Consider the following 17,009-nt stretch of genomic DNA (forward strand, 5'->3'; position numbering starts at 1 on the left):
TCCACCACCAGGGCCGTGCCTTCTCCAGCAAGACCACACCTCCTATGCCTCCCGACCCCACCCCAAAGAACACCACCTACTGCGGACGAACTGTCTAATATCTGAGCCCAGGGGGGTCCTTCCGGATCAAAACATTACAGACATCTATGTTACACATTTTTGTTCAAGAATTGCCTTTTCTGCTAAATCCTTTTTATTTTAAGAACCAGTTTGAAAGCTTAATCACCTCCTATTTGACTGTCTTCTCTACGTATGGAATTACAACAACATGGTTTTTCTTTTTCTTTCTTTTTTTGTTTTTTTGTTTGTTTGTTTGTTTGTTTGTTTGTTTTTGAAACAGGGTTTCTCTGTGTAGCCTTGGTTAGCCTGGACTCGCTTTGTAGACCAGCCTGGCCTTGAACTCACAGAAATCGCCTGCTTCTGCCTCCCTGAGTGCTGGGATTCCAGGCGTGCACCACTGCACCTGGCTGATTTTCTTTTCCTTTTTTTCTCTAAAAGGTGATCTCTGGGGGATTGCTTTGACTAGAAAATGTGTTTTTCTGACTTATTTGCTTTTCTTTTTCTTTTTTTAAATTGTTTAGATAGAAGCTGGAAAGATGGCTCAGTGGTCAAGATCACTGACTGTTCTGCTCTTCCAGAGGTTCTGAGTTCAAGTCCCAACAAACACATGGTGGCTCACAACTGTCTATAATGGGATTTGATGGCCTCTTCTGGTGTGCAGGTGTACATGCAGACAAAGCACCCCTACATGACGTCCATAAACAGATAAACTTTTAGGTTGTTTAGATACTTATTTCATGCTTAAAATAGTTAGAATATCTTAAAATATGTTATGAGTGTTTTGCCTGCATTTATGTCTGAGAGCCACATGCATGCCTGGTGCCTACAGAGGCCAGAAGAGGACATCAGATCAGCTGGACCTTCCATGTGGGCGCTGGGAACTGAACCCACGTCTCCTGCCAAACGGCAAATGACCACTGAGCTGTCTCTTCAGGTCTTACCGTTTTGTTTTTTTCTTTTTTAAGACAGATTAGACAGATTCTTTCTGTGTAGCTCAGGCTGACCTAGAACACTCCATTCTCCTGCCTCAGCTTTCTGATTACTGAGTTTACAGGTATGTGTCACTAAGCTCGGACTCAGTATCAGGATCCGAAGACCACAAACTCTTCTCTCTCTCTTCTCTTGTCTCTCTCTTCTTTACCCTCCCTCCTGCTTGATTCAACATAAATCTCCTCTTATTAAACTTTCACTTCATAGTTTCATTGCCCTCTGATGGTCATTAGTTAGACCCATGGTTTCATGGGGTTTGCAAAATAGTGGTTCTATGTCACTTTTTTTTTTGGCACTTATTAACTGATGGAGCTTAGCTGATAGTCCAAAAGGGACATCTATGGCTGACATTGTGGTCTTTTTCCTGATCCCAGCAGCCTGTGACGACCTGCTTGTTGCCTAGCTTAGGACATCCTTAGTGACTTCTTAATACTGTTGACATGATGGAGTCTCTAAGTTGTCTAGGCTAGCCTTGAACCCCTAGTCTCCGGAGATCCTCTTGCCTCCACCTTTCAAGTTAGAACTACAGATGTGTGCACTATGGCCTGCGTGTGCAAATCTGTGATAATTCGTTCTTTTCATTTATTCCAGACCTGTAGATTGTCCTTCGGGTGCAAAAATTATCAGCTGTCGCTTACTTTCTTCTTTGACTTCTGCTTTTGTTGTAGTCTTGAGGCTGGGTCGGCCAGAGCCCAGGCTGGTGTCGGACTTCCTGTGTAGCAGAGAGTGACCTTAAACTCTGGCCGCTGGCCTCCCCCTCTGGAGCCCCGAGTGCTGGAATTGCCTGTGTGCACCACCAAGCTCAGCTTTCCTCTGACTCCGAAGAGTCAGGCTCAACCCTTTTACCCCTTTGCCACCCCCCCCCAAGTAATTATTCCCATTTGTTTATTTCTTCGGGGGGAAACAATGAGTTTGTTGGAATTATAGGGGAGGGGTCACTGAGAGGAGCAGAGAGGACTCGAACTCAACAGCATCACTGAAACCCCACCCCAGCAAGGGTGATGGGTCACAGAGGCTGCAGCCCTGGAGCTCTCTGCACCACCCAAGGCATCTCTACTTAATTATTTGTTTTCACAAGTCATGCATTTATAAGCTATTTAAGTCCTGGAACTTTAAGAATCCTGTGCTTCCAAAGCCCACATTATAACAAAATATTCCTCTGTCTTTTTTGTTTTGTTTTAACATTAAAATTTTAAATATTTACTCAAATGCTATTTTATTTTATTTTGAGACACGATCCCTTTGTAGCCCTGGCTGTCCTAAAAATCAGTACGTAGACCAGGCTGGCCTTGAACTGATAGAGATCCACCTGCCTTTGCCTCCTGAGCGCTGGGATTACAGGTGTGTGCCATGACACCCAGCTAATCAAACATTTTAAATTGCAAAAAGTGAATTCATGGGGTCTGGAGGCACAGCTCCGTGGTCACAAGCACTTACTACTTTTTCAGATAACCGGGGTTTGGCTCCCGACACTTGTATCGAGTGGCCCAAGCCTGCCTTTAACTCTCGCTCTGGGGGATCCAGTGCCCCCTTCTGGCCTCCTGGGGCACTGCACACATGCGGTACACAACCTTCTGTGGCCCACACCTGAACAGAGAGATATAAACAGATCTTGTTTTTAAAAGGCGTTCATGAGCTGGCGATTCTGAGCATGCGCCGCTCTCACAGAGGACCTGAGTTTGGTTGCCAGCACCCAGGCTGGATAGCTCACAATCACCTGCAACCCCAACCTCAGAGAGGCCCGACAGCTCTGGCTCCACGGGCACCTCTGCTGATCTGCACACACACCCACAACACATCTCTCTTGGTTGTTGAAGTTTCCCACGGTTCTGACGAATGGGCACGGAAGCGCCAGAAACCTCCTGAGGGCCTGTTTCAGACACGCCCACTCCACCGCGAAGCTCTGACTCCACGGTTGCCTGTAATCTTCCCATGACGCGAACCTGTCATCACGTCAGGATCCGGAATCATCTGTGAGACGTCTCTAGATCCGGTTGATGGAGACGAGAAGACCCCTCCTGAATGCGAGTTCATGAGCCGGAGTCCCAGACAGAGACAAAAGGAAAAGGAGAAGGCAGCTGGGTGCAATGGCACACGCCTGAAATCCCAGCGCTCGGGGAGGAAGAGGCAGGCAGATCTCTGTGAGTTCGAGGCCAGCCTTGTCTACAAAGCGAGTCCGGGTCAGCCAAGGCTACACAGAGAAACCCTGTCTCAAAAAACCAAAAGAAAACAGAAGAAAGGAAGAAAAGAGAAAAGAAAGAAAGGAAAGAAAGTGAGAAGGCAAGCTAGGCATCAGCATCCACCTCTCTGCTTCCTGAGTGAAGACACACATGAGCTGTGCCCTCCCCACATGACGAGCTAGGCTTGAACTGCGAGCCAAAATAAACCCTCTCTTCCTTGAGTTTCTCTTGTCCTGTCTTTTGTGGCAACACATGAAAAGTGACTGACACAAAAGACATAACAAGCCCTGAGGGCCGACGGTGGCACTGATGAATCTGTGTTCTTCTGCAATGATCATGACCTCCAAGCCTGCGGAACTCAGAGCTGGCGTCGTGGACGTCCTGGGGGAGGCTGATGGCACAGTGTGAGGGACCACCGATCCATCCATCCCTGAAGTCCTGCTCGTGTGTATTCTGGTGATGGGAGAAAAGGCACCTTACGTTGGTCTCTGAGCCAAAGCAGAACCCACACACAGAGCCTCCTGACCTCATCCTTTCTGGTTCTTCATGCCTGGAGGGATTTGCCCTAGAGAGCATGGATGAGTCGGATCTAGAATGGGAAAGTGGATTTCAGAGCCAAGGGTTAAGAGTGAGTCTTGGGGTTTGGGACAGGAGACAAGGAAGACTAGAGACAGCAGACAGAGTGGCCAGACCGAGGATGCCCACTGGCCCAAGGGACAGGGAGGGACAAAACCCATCCATAGATATTTTTTTTCTCTATTGAAATGCTGGAATGACAGTGTGTCAGTCTAAAACTGAGGCCTCAAGAGGTAGTGTCAACGCTAGTAGCTACCAGAAATAAGTCAGTGGAAGAGGCTGTGAGGCCCTGGCCTTCCCTTCCATGACTCTCCTGGAAACTTTTGCATCTGTTGGCTGGTTTTAGGAGACCTGTAGGAAGGCACTGTAAGAAATTGCTTGTAGGAGCCGGGTGGTGGTGGTACACGCCTTTAATACCAGCACTTGGGAGGCAGAGGCAGGCAGATCTCTGTGAGTTCAAGGCCAGCCTGATCTACAGAGCTAGTTCCAAGACATCCAGGCTACACAAAGAAACCCCTTCCTGAAAAAACAAAACAGAAAGAAAGAAAGAAAGAAAGAAAGAAAGAAAGAAAGAAAGAAAGAAAGAAAGAAAGAAATTGCTTGTAGATAAATCTCTCCTATCCCTTTATATCCTTAGGCTCCTATCTCTACTTGGAGTTAAAATGGAATGTGTTTCTGGATATTTCAGGTTCTAAGCCCCACCTTCCAGGGCAGGGCAGAAGGTGAGGGGGTGTTGAACAGGACACCACACAAACTCTGGTGAACATGAAGCTAGGTTCCCCGGAACCAAGCCTACAGAGGCTGGGCCTCTTTCTGTCTCAAGCCTGGCTTCTCTATGGAGGCAGAAAGACCCCTGGGCTGGTGGGACCAGCCACCTGTTTTGGAGCTGTTCATGGTCCTGAGAGGAGCTGGTGGGTCTCTGGACTCATCGTTCCTCCTTCCACTGGGGCGAGGGGAGGGGGACCTACCTGGCCTCATCCAGAATTGGAAGTCAAGCCAACAGTGAGGCTAGCGATAAAGGACGCTGTGTCCCTGAGAAAACTGCATAGGCCTTTCTTGGGGAAGCAGATGGGACTTCTCGTTTGGCCTCCATTTACAAGATTTCACAGTTGCCAAGGCCTCTGAGGATTTGAAGAGCTCTTTGGTCCCGCCACACAGTTTCTCTTTGGGGTAGGTTTATAACAGCCAGGGAGAAGAATGGAGACCCGGGGCCTCAAATACATGGGTGTCAGGGCCCGTGTGATATTTTTTAGTGCATAGCCAGTGTACACACAGGGCGTTCGACTGAGTGTGAGCCAAATGGACAGGATATTGGATATAAGACAAAGACCATCCACTAAGCCTGGTGGCGGTGCATGCCTTTAATCCCAGCACTCGGGAGGCAGAGACAGGCTGGGTTCTGAGTTCAAGTACAGCCTGGTCTACAGAGTGAGTTCCAGGGCAGCTAAGGCTCACAGAGAAACTCTGTCTCAAAACAACAACAACAACAACAACAAAAACCTCAGAATATGCTTAGCTTTCACTCCTGCCTGTGGAGAGGGTGGGAAGGTTGGCAGGCATGGTCCACTCACTCTGTGTCAAGAATTTGCTAGACGTATTTTTATTTATTTCAGATTTCTTAATCAAGAATCAGGCTCAGTGGGGGCTGGCGAGACGGCTGGGGGTTGAGAGCACTGGCTGTTCTCACAGAGACCCAGATTCAGTTCTCGCTCATAACCACCTGCAATTCTAGTTCCAAGGAATCCAGCACCCTCTTCCGGCCCTCTGTGGACGAAAGAATCAGGTTCAAGCCAGGTGTGGGGTTCATGCCTGTTATCTCAGCACTTAGAGGGAGGTGGCAGCAAGAAGATCAGGAGTTCATGACTGCCCATGGTTACACAACAAATTTGAAGCTAGTTTGGGATACATGGCCCCCGTTTCAAGGAAGGAAGGAAGGAAAAAAGGAAGGACTTCAGATGTGAATCAGTGAGTGAGAGCTGGTGCTCTGTGTGGGGTCTGAGGATCAAACCCAGGTCTTCTTTGTCTCTCAGGTCACAAGGTCATCACTGTCTTCTTACACCTCACTGGACACTCGCTTTCTGTGACAGGGAAAGATGGACCCAGGGCCTGACAAACTGCCTGGTCAGTGTCTGGAAGCCAAAAGGTCAGAAAGATCTATTGTTCTCTCACAGGCAGGATCTGCTTTTAATCGGGATGTGGAGCCAGAAGCTCTGGGGCCAGAGTCGGGGAAAGGGAAAGGGGTAGGCTCGAACCCCTGCAGGGCCTCGGGCTCTTCCCCGTCTCAGAGCCCCATTCACAACAGGTTTCAGGCAGCAGATGTCATGAACGACTTCCAGCAACAGAAGTCATTAGGGAAGCCAATAAAGATGTGACAGATCTGGCAAGAGCACGAAACAGCTCAGGTGTAGGAAACTCCTCAGCTAGGAGGCCAAGGGCAGGATTCCTTTGGGTCATGGATGAATCAGCCTGGCAGCCACCCAGCCTTCGATTGGGATCAGAGGTGCAGCCAGCACACACTCAGAGAACGCTTTCAAGGGATGTATACTAATTAAAGCCTTTACTGAGCCAACATCCCCTGGTTTAATCACACGCCTCTCTGTGGTTGTGCGCCATGCGCGCTCCTATGGGGATTGGAGTCAGGTGCTGCCTACCCGAAAAATCCCTAGCTGATTCTCCTAGCTCAACAGGGGCACTTTAGAAGGTCATGGCTTCCTGAGGTTGAGGACACAGTCTAGGGCAGGAATACAGTCCCTCTGTTAAGGGGGAGAAAACTGCCTTCGCAGCGGACAGATCGGAGGAATTGAAGGGAAAAAGCAGGTGACGCAAAGAGGAGTAGATAGAAAGAAGAGCTGCCTGGGCGAGGCCCCGCCGTGAGTGCTGGGCAGCCGGCGGGGGGGGGGGGGTCAGGATGACAGCTGGCTAACGGCCCTTACAGCTGGACGCTTGCTGCACCAATGCCGGCAGCAGAGAGGACAGCTGGGTCAGACGACACTAATTTGGGAAAACGTACATCTGCGAGGAGTAGGGTCCCTCCCCTCGGTACAGCTCTTCAGCATTTTCATGCCACCACCCACTTCTGGGCATTTCATCCACACTTTTCGTTTGTTTGTTTGTGGTGTTTTTTTTATTACTGTTGTTATTTTTCAAGGCAGGATTTCTCTGTGTAGCCTTGGCTGTCCTGGCCTCACTTTATAGACCAGGCTGGCCTCGAACTCAGCGATCCAACTGCCTCTGCCTCCATGGTGCTGGGATTAAAGGTGTTCTCGACGCCTGGCTTCCGTTCACCCTTTTTAAAATCACACTTATTATGTTGCACACGGCAGGACATATTCAGGGGACAACTTGTGAGAGCCGGTGCCCTCCTGCCACCATCCATCTCGGAGATGTAACTCAGCACATCAGATTTGGCGGCCGCAGCTTTACCTGCTGGCCCCAACTGTGGTTTCCTTTTCCTTTTTAATTTTTAACTTTTTTATTATAAGTTGTTTGTTTTTTATTTTATTTTATGTGTATTGGTGTTTGCCCGCACGGATGTCTACGTCAGAGAGTCAGATTCCTGGAGCTGCAGTTACACGCTGAGAATTGAACCCAGATCCTCTGGAAGAGCAGCCAGTGTTTAACCACTGGGCCATCTCTCCAGCTCCTGTAGTTCTCTTAAAAGAATAGAATTAATCCAGGTATGGTTGTGCATTCCCCAAAATCCTTGGGAAATGGAGGCAGGAAGATCAAATTTTCAAGGCTACCCTCAGCTCTGTAGCAAGTTCAAGGCTGGCCTGAGCTACATAAAACATCGCGCCCCCCCCCAAAAAAAAATAATTCTAGTAATGATTCTAAATTAAAAGATGTTTGCCAGGTCGTGGTCGTGTACAACATTAATCCAGCACTGGGAAAGCAGAGGCAGGTGGATGTTTGTGAGTTTGAGGCCAGCCTGGTCTACACAGCAAGTTACAGGGCCACCAGAGCTACACAGGGAGACCCTGCATGACTGGGAACAAGAGATGAAACTGGATAGGTATGGTGACACGTTTCTGTAACTCTGCCACTCAGGAAGCTGGGGCAGGAGGATCATAAACTCAAGTCCAGCCTCTACTGTACAAAGAGACTGTCGAAAGAAAAAAAGAGAAAGGAGCGAGGGGGGGGAGGGGAAAAAGGTAAAGCAGCACATCACAAAACAAACAAACAAACAAATATGTGTATCTGCTGGGGGAGGGTATGTGTGCATGAGCACAGGTGCCCAGAGGCCAGAAAAGAGCGTCAGATCCCCTGGAACTGGAGTTATCCCCAGGTATACAAATGATCCTGTACTTCCCGTCCAAGAAATGGCAACCGTGCCGCCTTTGTTTCGGGAGGGTGTTATGGCCACCCTGCAACCATGTCTTTTTGTTCAGGAGGCTGTGACGGCCAACTTATTACGCTTTCGTCCTGCTTCTGTCACCCTGCTTATTGGCCCGCCCAGCCCCCACTTTGACACCCCTCACTTCTGAGCTATAAAAACCTTCTCTTCTCCGTGTCCAGGGCCCCTCTCTAAAACTTGCACTAGGGGAGAGGGTGGCTGGACTGGGCTTTGTTCTGCTACGCACAACAGAAAAGCTTGCCCTCAATGGGGCCATTTGAGTGGCTGGCCCGTCTGGTGGCTCCTGTCTGGTGGATGCTGGGAGCTGAACTCAGGTCCCCTGCGATTGTCCTATGTGCTCTTAAGCCCTGAGCCATCTTTTCCAGGCCCTACAATATCATTTTAAGCATGAACGGTCTCCTCATACCCGTGATCCCTTCCTTCCTTCCTCCCCTGGGCAACAGCGGACACTAGGCGGGCACATGGCCTATGCTGGTCCAATCAATATCAATTGCCTGGCTCCCCCCCCCCCCCCGCCCCTGGGAATTCTGTCACGCAGCTCCTCTTCCTCGGATGACAGGGAGGGCCTGTCTCTGCTGCCTGCACAGCTTTCTTACTGCAAGAAGCTGGTCTGAAAAGAGACCAAGGCAAAGGGAGCAGACAGAGCCAAGGCACCTGCAACTTGCAGGAGGCAGAGCGAGCCCCGACATCGCAGAGGCCCTCCTTAGCTCCGAGTATCATTTGATCCCCTCAGAACTGGGTTCCTGTCACCCCTGACCGAGTTCTCACTGCCCTGCCCCTACACGCTTTGTTAACCTTTAGACTAGGAGAGACAGCTGTCTTTTTTTTTTTTTTTTTTAAGCGAGTACTTCCTTTGACCAGAATCAAGGTCCAGATGTGCCACTGGTGACTATTAACTCTCCTCCGTGAGGAAGGCCTCGGGAGGAGCACAGGCCTTTGTTCCCAGAGCGGGGCCCCTCCTCCTGCTCACGGCTGCTTCCACGCTGGCTCAGATCCCAAGGCACCATTTCTGGCCCGTGACTCACGGAGTAAATCGCCTATAAGTGAAAAGCCTCTTATCATAACTTTGGCAGGGAAAGCGAGGTGGCAAGCCAGGGAGCATTCTCCACGCTGGAGGCCTACGTGTGCCAAGGGCTGCTCTGCGCACCGCGCATGAGCAGCGTCGCCGGTTTGCTCAAAAGCTGCCTGCGCTTGCTCGCTTGCTCCTGTGAGCACCGGCTGCTTTCCTATCCCGATGGGACATCACTCGACCTTCAACGGTCTGACCGCGGAGCCCTGTTCGTGTGCTGGCTGGTTCCCAGCACCGTCTTCCTGCCCATCTCGGCAGCGGAACGGAAAACATCCTGGGGAGGGCATGACTGCGTGCATTTGCTAATAGGACAGCGGCACGGAGGGACCGAGGGCTCTGTGTTCCTTCCCTTTGCACCTTTAGGAACAAGTGAAGTTAATCTTGTGGGTTTGAGGCCAGGATAGACTTTAGCTAGCTCTGTACAGAGACGACCTTGAACCTTTCGGAGCCTTCTGTGTCCACCTCCCCGGTGCTGGGCTTCGGGGCGTTCACCGCCACACTTTTTCTCCTTACTTTCACTTAGGGCAGAACTGGTGGCTTTGTTCGTTTGGGGACACTTAGCCTCAGCAGCCAGACAGGGAGGCTACGGTGAAAATCAGACCCCTTCGTTCTGCCCTGGTCACGGGTTCCAGCTTCACCACAGGAAACGTTAGCATCTTCTCATGCACCCAGTCAGACTCAGCGACAGCAGGAACCTGTGAGGGCAGAAGAGCCACTGTGAACTCCACTGGCTTTGGCCCCGTCTGAGGTGACACCTAAGGTGATTTGGGATGGCCCCTGTTTTGCCATCTTTCACCCCCAGGTTAGAGCAGGCCAGAGAGCTCATCTCCTGGTCAGCATCCTCTCTTACAGGGACGGTATCACCCTCGATGTCCAGGGCAGGCCTTGACAGAATTGGTGTTTCAGAGCTCTGGCGGAAGTCCAACAAACTGCTTGGCACCGGCGCTGGCAGCTGGAGCTGTTAATGGAGCCGAGCAGCTGCTGTGAAATGCTAGGGATCAAGGCCCAGACTTCAACCATGCTAGGCCAGCCCTCCACTAACCCGGCCACCTCCCGGAAGAGACTAACCAGTCTTGTATTAAGAAGCATTACTTCCAGGCTGGGATGTCACAGGGCATGCCTTGGTCCCAACAGAGGCAGGCAGAGCTCTGTGAGTTTGAAGCCAGCCTGGTGTATATAGCGAGTTCCAGGACAGCCAGGGCTACATAGCGAGACCCTGTCTCAAAAACAAAAACAAAAATCAAAAAGCATTAATTCCATGCTTATTCTGGAGAAGAAGTGGGTTGGTTATGTTTCCATAGATTTTTTTTTTTTTAATGTGTGAATATATGTATACACATGTGTCTGTGTGGGGCGAGGGTAGAGGATGGACTTGGTGTTGGCCCTCTCTCCCAGGCCAGAAACTTCACCACAAAGGGCAGGCTGGATGGCCCCATGCTTCCAGGGCTCTGGCTCCCATCTTGCCAGCACCGGGATCATCATCATCTCTGGATTCTGATGTTGGTTCTGGGGATCCGAACTCAGGTCTTCCGGCTTGCAAGTCAAGCTCTTTCCTGACTAACGTTCTCTCCAGCCCTTCACTAGAAAATGTTTTTCCGGCTTCGGGCTGTCATGCCTCAAGGTTTTCACAGTCACATATTCACAACTGGAGGCGAATAGATTGCTGGTCCAGCAAATGAGATGTTCCGCCAGTCCTCGTGGGACTTGCACTGCCGATTTGTGGCTACGTGTGTAAAATGATTGCCAAAAGGTATGCTGATCTTAGATCTCGAATTTCCAATCTCATGCTTACTCTAGAGAACGGTTTCGTGATTATGTTTGCAGGTCTCTTCTGGTGCTGTATTCGGCTATTTTCTGATTAGTTGTTTTTATTTTATGTTTATTTGTTATATGTCTCTGCACTCACCCAAACGCATAAAGAGATCAGACAACTTGTGGAAACCCCTGAGGCTGGGGATTTTCACTGTTACATTTAAAGAGCCCTCTGGTAACAATGATTCACCTTTTTAAGTCAGGGATACAATGTAACATGGTCGGAACTAAGGATTCTCAAACCCAAACAGAAGCAGTAACCCGAAAGCGGAAGCCCTAGGCCAATCAGAATCTTTTTCATTCTTTTTTCAAGTAAGGTATCTCGTCTAAGTGCTAGCTTTTAAGATTTTATTTTTTTTGCGTAGTGGCTTAAAAGTTTTCTTATGCCCTGTGAGTGCCGGATCCTGAGAGAGGTTCCTCTGCTTTGGCAGCACAGTGGAGTCCTCTCTCTGACCCTTAGGGTTTTCATTGTTAAATTTAAGGAACCCTCTGGTCACACTGATTCACGTTTTTAAGTCAGGGATACCATGTAACGTAATAGAAACCAAGCCTACTCAAACCAAAACACGAGCAGTCACCGGAAATTGGAAGTCCCGGGCCGATCAGAATCTTTCTCGCTCCTTTCTAAGCAGGGCATTTCGTCTAAGTGGTAGCTTTTAAGATTTTATTTTTTGTATAGTGGCTTAAATTTTTAATCTCAGCACTGGGCGGGGGGTGAGGGGTTGAAAGGAGAAGTCAGACAGATCTCTGAGAGTTCAGGACCAAGAAGGGCTACATAGTAAAACTCTTACGTTTATATTTTACTTCTGAAGTTCTACAGGGCCCAGGTACGTCCTAATGCCTTACACGAAGGGGGAGAAGGAAAGGCAGATGGTAACCGAGTCTTTTTTTTTTTTTTTTTTTTTGGGGGGGGGGGGGGAATCTTGCTCGACTTTTGGATCGTTTCCTAAAGCTTCTTTCCCTCCGTTATTGTGTTGAGACAGGGTCTCACTGTTAGCCCTGGCTGGCCTTGAACTCACAGAGATTAAAGGCCTGTGCCACCTGGTCGCCCCCTTCCCCCTCCATCCTTCACTAAATCTTTTCATCGGCTGGGAGGTAGCTGGCGGTAACAGCTACCTGTCCAGAGGACGGGCTGGAGCGTCTTTTGCGTCCCGGCTGGGACCCCCGAGGCTAACTTCTACCGGGATGCGACCCCCTTAGGGTCAGGATACAAAGGTCAGAACGCAGACTCGGGCACACAGCCGCCATCCCCTCCCTTTTCCGTGCTGTGTTGGCGCAGGCGTTCAGAGAACGTGGCTGAACCTCTCTCTCGGTACAGGATGGAGTCAGATTTTCCATCTTTGAGGGCCGCTGTGGACATGTGACTTACGCTGGCCAATGCCGTGTGAGCGTGGGTGACGTCACTTCCACACCAAAAGCTAGCCTCCTGAGGTGTTGCTGAGCGCCCGCACCTGCACCCCCGCACCCCAAGCCTGGCCCCTTCCAGTCGCTCCCGCGACCTCGGCACCCCCCCCCCCCCACTCAAGCCAGCCTTGCGCTTGCTCCTTACTCCTCACGCGCTGCTGTAGAGTCGTGGCTTGCAAACGCCATCCAGTTGCAGCCTTTTCACGCCGGAGCCACGGCTGACCCGTGATCTAAGGGGTTTGGAATGCCCGGGGCCACTGCCCAGAGGTGCTGAGCGCCACCCCAAGTCCGCACCGGTGGCCCGGGCCTGTCGCAGGGGTTGAAGGTGGCTCGCAGGGATTGCGGCTCCCGGTGCCCGGGCGCCCCCTGCCGGTGGCTTCCGGAGACGCAACGGCGGCCGGAGGACCCGCCCTGGCGCCCCAGTCGCAGACTGCGCAGCTGCGGGATGGAAGGAGCCGCCGCATCTTCCTCCTCTGGATTGGTCTCCGGGAGGATGACCCACCCGCGGAGCCTACGGGAGACCAGCGGGTGGCCTGGGCCCAATAGAACCGACCAGGCCGACAAGTTCGAGGGTGTTTCCAAGTACAGGAGCTGTAAAAGGGGGAGGGAGAAGCAGGTCCCACGCTTCGGACGCAAGCTCTGCGGCGTCCTGCGGAGCAAGCTAGCTAGGAAGGCATCCCTGAACCCCAACATGGCGAGGCAGGTGTCGTTCCGGGCAAGAGAGGGGGCCGAGAGGCCCGAGGTCAACATCGGAATAACCCTAAAAGCCGAAATCCTTGTAGATCAATTAATGACAAGTAGATAAAATGATAGTTGAGCAATGGATGATCGATAGATGGTAGATTATAGACAGGCGAGAACTAGACGATAGGTCGGTCATGTATAGATAGATGGATGGTAAATGATAGCTAACAGGAAGATAAGTGATAAATAATGAACGGATGCTGGAGAGAAACGTCTCCTTGCTTCTCAGCAGGCTAGCACACAGCTGTCATTTCTGTCCCAGGCTGAAATTCAAGTTCAAAGTCAGCCTGAGCTACCTGTTGAGACCCAGCCTCAAAATAACAACACAGCAACAGCCGCTGTCTGTACTGCGCCTCTCTCCTCAGAGTGTGTGTGTGTGTGGGGGGGGGGCCTTAAATCGCCTCCTGCACACAATATTCTCTTCTTTTTCTCCCCCACTGGACATTATTCTGCAAGGTTTTTTTTTTGTCGGTTTTTGTTTTTTGTTTGTTTGTTTGGTTGGTTGATTTGGTTCTTCCGGAGGGGCTTTCTCTGTGTAGCTCTGGCTGTGCTGGAACTTGCTGGCCTGCCTCTGTCTCTGTCTCTGAAAGGGGTGTGCCACCACCTTCTGGCCTCCTGGCATCTTCCAAAAGTCAGATCTGCTTGGCTAATGTGTTATTTATTTCACAACCTGACCCCACCGCAAGGCGGCTGGGGGTGTGGCTGAACTGGCAGGACACTTGCCTAGCATTCACGAGGCCCTGGGTTAGATGCCAAGCACCACATACACTGAATGTAATCTTCATAGCCATGATACTGTGGGCTAGTGATCAAATAGACCCCCTTCCCTGTTGACTTTGACTTTTTAAATAAACCTACTTTATTTAGGGTTATTAAACATTTCTACCTCCCTTCCAACACCCCCTCAACACCAGATAGGAGGGAAAGAAGATTAGTGGGGAGAGGGGGTAGAGTTCTCTCTGCTACTTCCTCCTCCGGTAGGATCGTAGGATTACCAATACCAATATCACTCATCCAGAAGTCCAGGTAACCGGCAAATCAGCAAACAGCAAACACAGCAGCAGCAGGACGAACCAGCAGCAAACAGTCCTCCTCCAAGCAGCCGCGCCTTCTTCCTCTGGGCTGTCATAGTTATAGCCCTCAAAGCCTTCAGAATTCAGCTAATTCCATCTTCAAAGGCCATGGTCCACAGGAGACACTTAGCAGGTGTGGACAAACTAAAACCTCCAACTTGGAATGTTAACAAAAAACATGTTTACACACCATAAACCAAAACGTCCACAACATTCCTCTGCAGCGGCTGAGGAAGGACGGCCTTGCTGTGCCGTAGAACCTATTCAGAACACCAGTTCAGGGAAGCTGAGTAACAGGCGGACCCCCACAGAGCAGGTCAGCAGTCCTGGACACACTGAGCACAACAGCCATCACCGAGAGGGCTGAGGTAGGCCCTGGCGTGCGGTGGGTCGCACGGCACCTCTGCACTCCTGTTCCGTTGTCTAAGTGAGAGCAGGAGCAGAACTCCTTAGACGCTGGCTGTGTGGCCCAGCAGACTTGTGAGTTTATAGCTAAATATGAAGACCGCTTGGGCCCACACATGCCAAGTATTATATAAATACTTACTTTTGCCAGGGGTCAGGGCAAAACCTAAATCCCAGCACTTGGGAAGAGGAAGCAAGAGGACCACGAGTCATCTTCTACTACCTAATGAAGGTGAAGTCAGTTTGGGCTGTATGAAAGCGTGTCTCAAAAAAAAAAGGAGAGAGAGAAGTGATCCAGAGAACTTGCTCCACAGATAAAGCACTGTCTGGTGAACAGCCCTGGGTCTCTAGAATCCACATGGTGGAAAGAAATAACTGAGCCTTGAGAGCAGCTCTCTGATACACACATGTATGTTACACAGCACGCCTGTACTGGCTCACACGCTGTGATGGCTGTTCTCGGTTGTCAGCTTAACTGTGCCTGGAATGAGCTACAATCCAGAAACAGAGGGCACACCTGTCATCCGGATCTTGAGTTGGAGAGACACAACCTTTTGACCCAGATCTTGAGTCGGGGAGACACAGCCTTTAGTCTGGGCTGCATCTCCTGCTGGAAAGCCTACATAAGGACAATGGAAGAAGGAAGGTTTTGCTCTTTGCCTGTTTGCCCTTTGCCCTGCTAAAACATTCCTTCCTTCACTGGCATTTCCTACCTCTTCAGGGTCCCAGCATACACAGGAGACACCCAGCCTCATAGAGTTGGAGGGCCCTGCTGTTTGAGATTGCATTTCTTCCAGTCCAGGTAGGCATTCTGAGCTAGATGGAGGGCTCCCTCTCCCCAGCAGGGCCTCCTGTTCTCTGCCTGGCTTCATCTGGAGAGTGTTATTAGGCATAGATGCTTCTAACCACATCTGATACATGGCCTTTGGCACAGTTCCCTGCTAGCTCTCCCTTCCCCATGCCTAAAGGATAATTAGGTTCTGTGTTCTCATTCATATGATAGGAGCGTGCTGCCGAACGCAAATCAAGCATCTTTGGAATTGCTACTTCCAGCTAATCATGTACACCTATCCTGTGAACCCCCACACACACTCCCCAGGGACTATAAAGTCTTTGTTCACCCCAAATAAAGTTGAACTATCTCAATGAAGTGGTTCCCGGAGGCTATTCCGTCATGCTCAGGGCCTTCTGAGCCCTGAGGCCTGCCTCTGCTCCTCCTGCCCTCATGGGCTAGTGGCCAACAGTACCCCCCCCAGGGAAGAGGAGACCCACACAGGGGATAGGGAGATGGCTCAGTCAAAACCCTCCAGTTTTCTAGGACAGTCACTGGAACCCGCATTAACAGGGAAGGACACACACTATGGCCTCCTGTGCAGCACAGCAGTTTCCAGTGCTGCTGATAGGTTAAAACTCCATCCCCGCCATCTCTAGAGCCAACCTGTCTATTACCAAAAGACACCGGACAGGCCGGAGAGGTGGCTCAGTGGTTAGGAGCACTGATTCCTCTTCCAGAGGACCCGGGTTCGGTTCCCAGCACCCACAAGGCAGCCCACAACTGTCTGTGATCCTGTTCCAGGGGATCTGATGCCCTCACAGACATACATGCAATGCAGATAGAGCAGCAATGTACATAACACTTTTAAAAAATTAAATATTAAGAAGAAAGAAATGCAGGGGGACTGATATTACTTTCATTCAGTTCTTGTAACATTTTGGATACTTGCTAAGCTCCTTACAGAAACCACATTTTATCTTGCCAGTACCAGTAGCCCCAGACAGTGGTTTATAAGGAATATAAGACTCCGGGTGTTAAATGAATCATCCCCAGCCACACATTAAGAAAAGGACAGAATCCATTCCCCGGTTACAAAGCTCACCAGCTTGGAGCTGGGTATGGGGCATTTTCTGGAGCTACTTTTGTTATCGTTTCCTTTTAAATGTGTCTAATTGTGACTGAAGTATTACTCCCCATCAATATGCTGCTATATTGTGTCCGCTTGCTTTCCAAGGCAATAGAAAACGTCACACACTCGCTACTCCCAAATTCAATCCGTTTTTCCTAGAGGTTAGACAGCCTTCTGCCAGGTGAGGGCGCTGTGACACACTGGCACTCCAGGAAAGCTGGCTACTACTACGCCCAGAGCCTCTGCAGAGGGCATGGATTCACCTGCCCAGACCTGTATCCAAGGACGGTGCAGGATTATTTGACGCCACAGGCATTCATTCCTCCAAGAAAATCTGAATAAGCAGAAGCGTGCACGCTCTCCATTTCCCTGGTTCACGCTGCCACCCTTGAGAGACAGGTCCGTGGTACAGCAAATCCATTTAGCTTTGGGCGTCCG

Source organism: Psammomys obesus, unplaced genomic scaffold (assembly GCF_907164565.1).
Source record: "Psammomys obesus unplaced genomic scaffold, mPsaObe1.curated_primary_1811, whole genome shotgun sequence".
Lineage (NCBI taxonomy): Eukaryota > Metazoa > Chordata > Mammalia > Rodentia > Muridae > Psammomys > Psammomys obesus.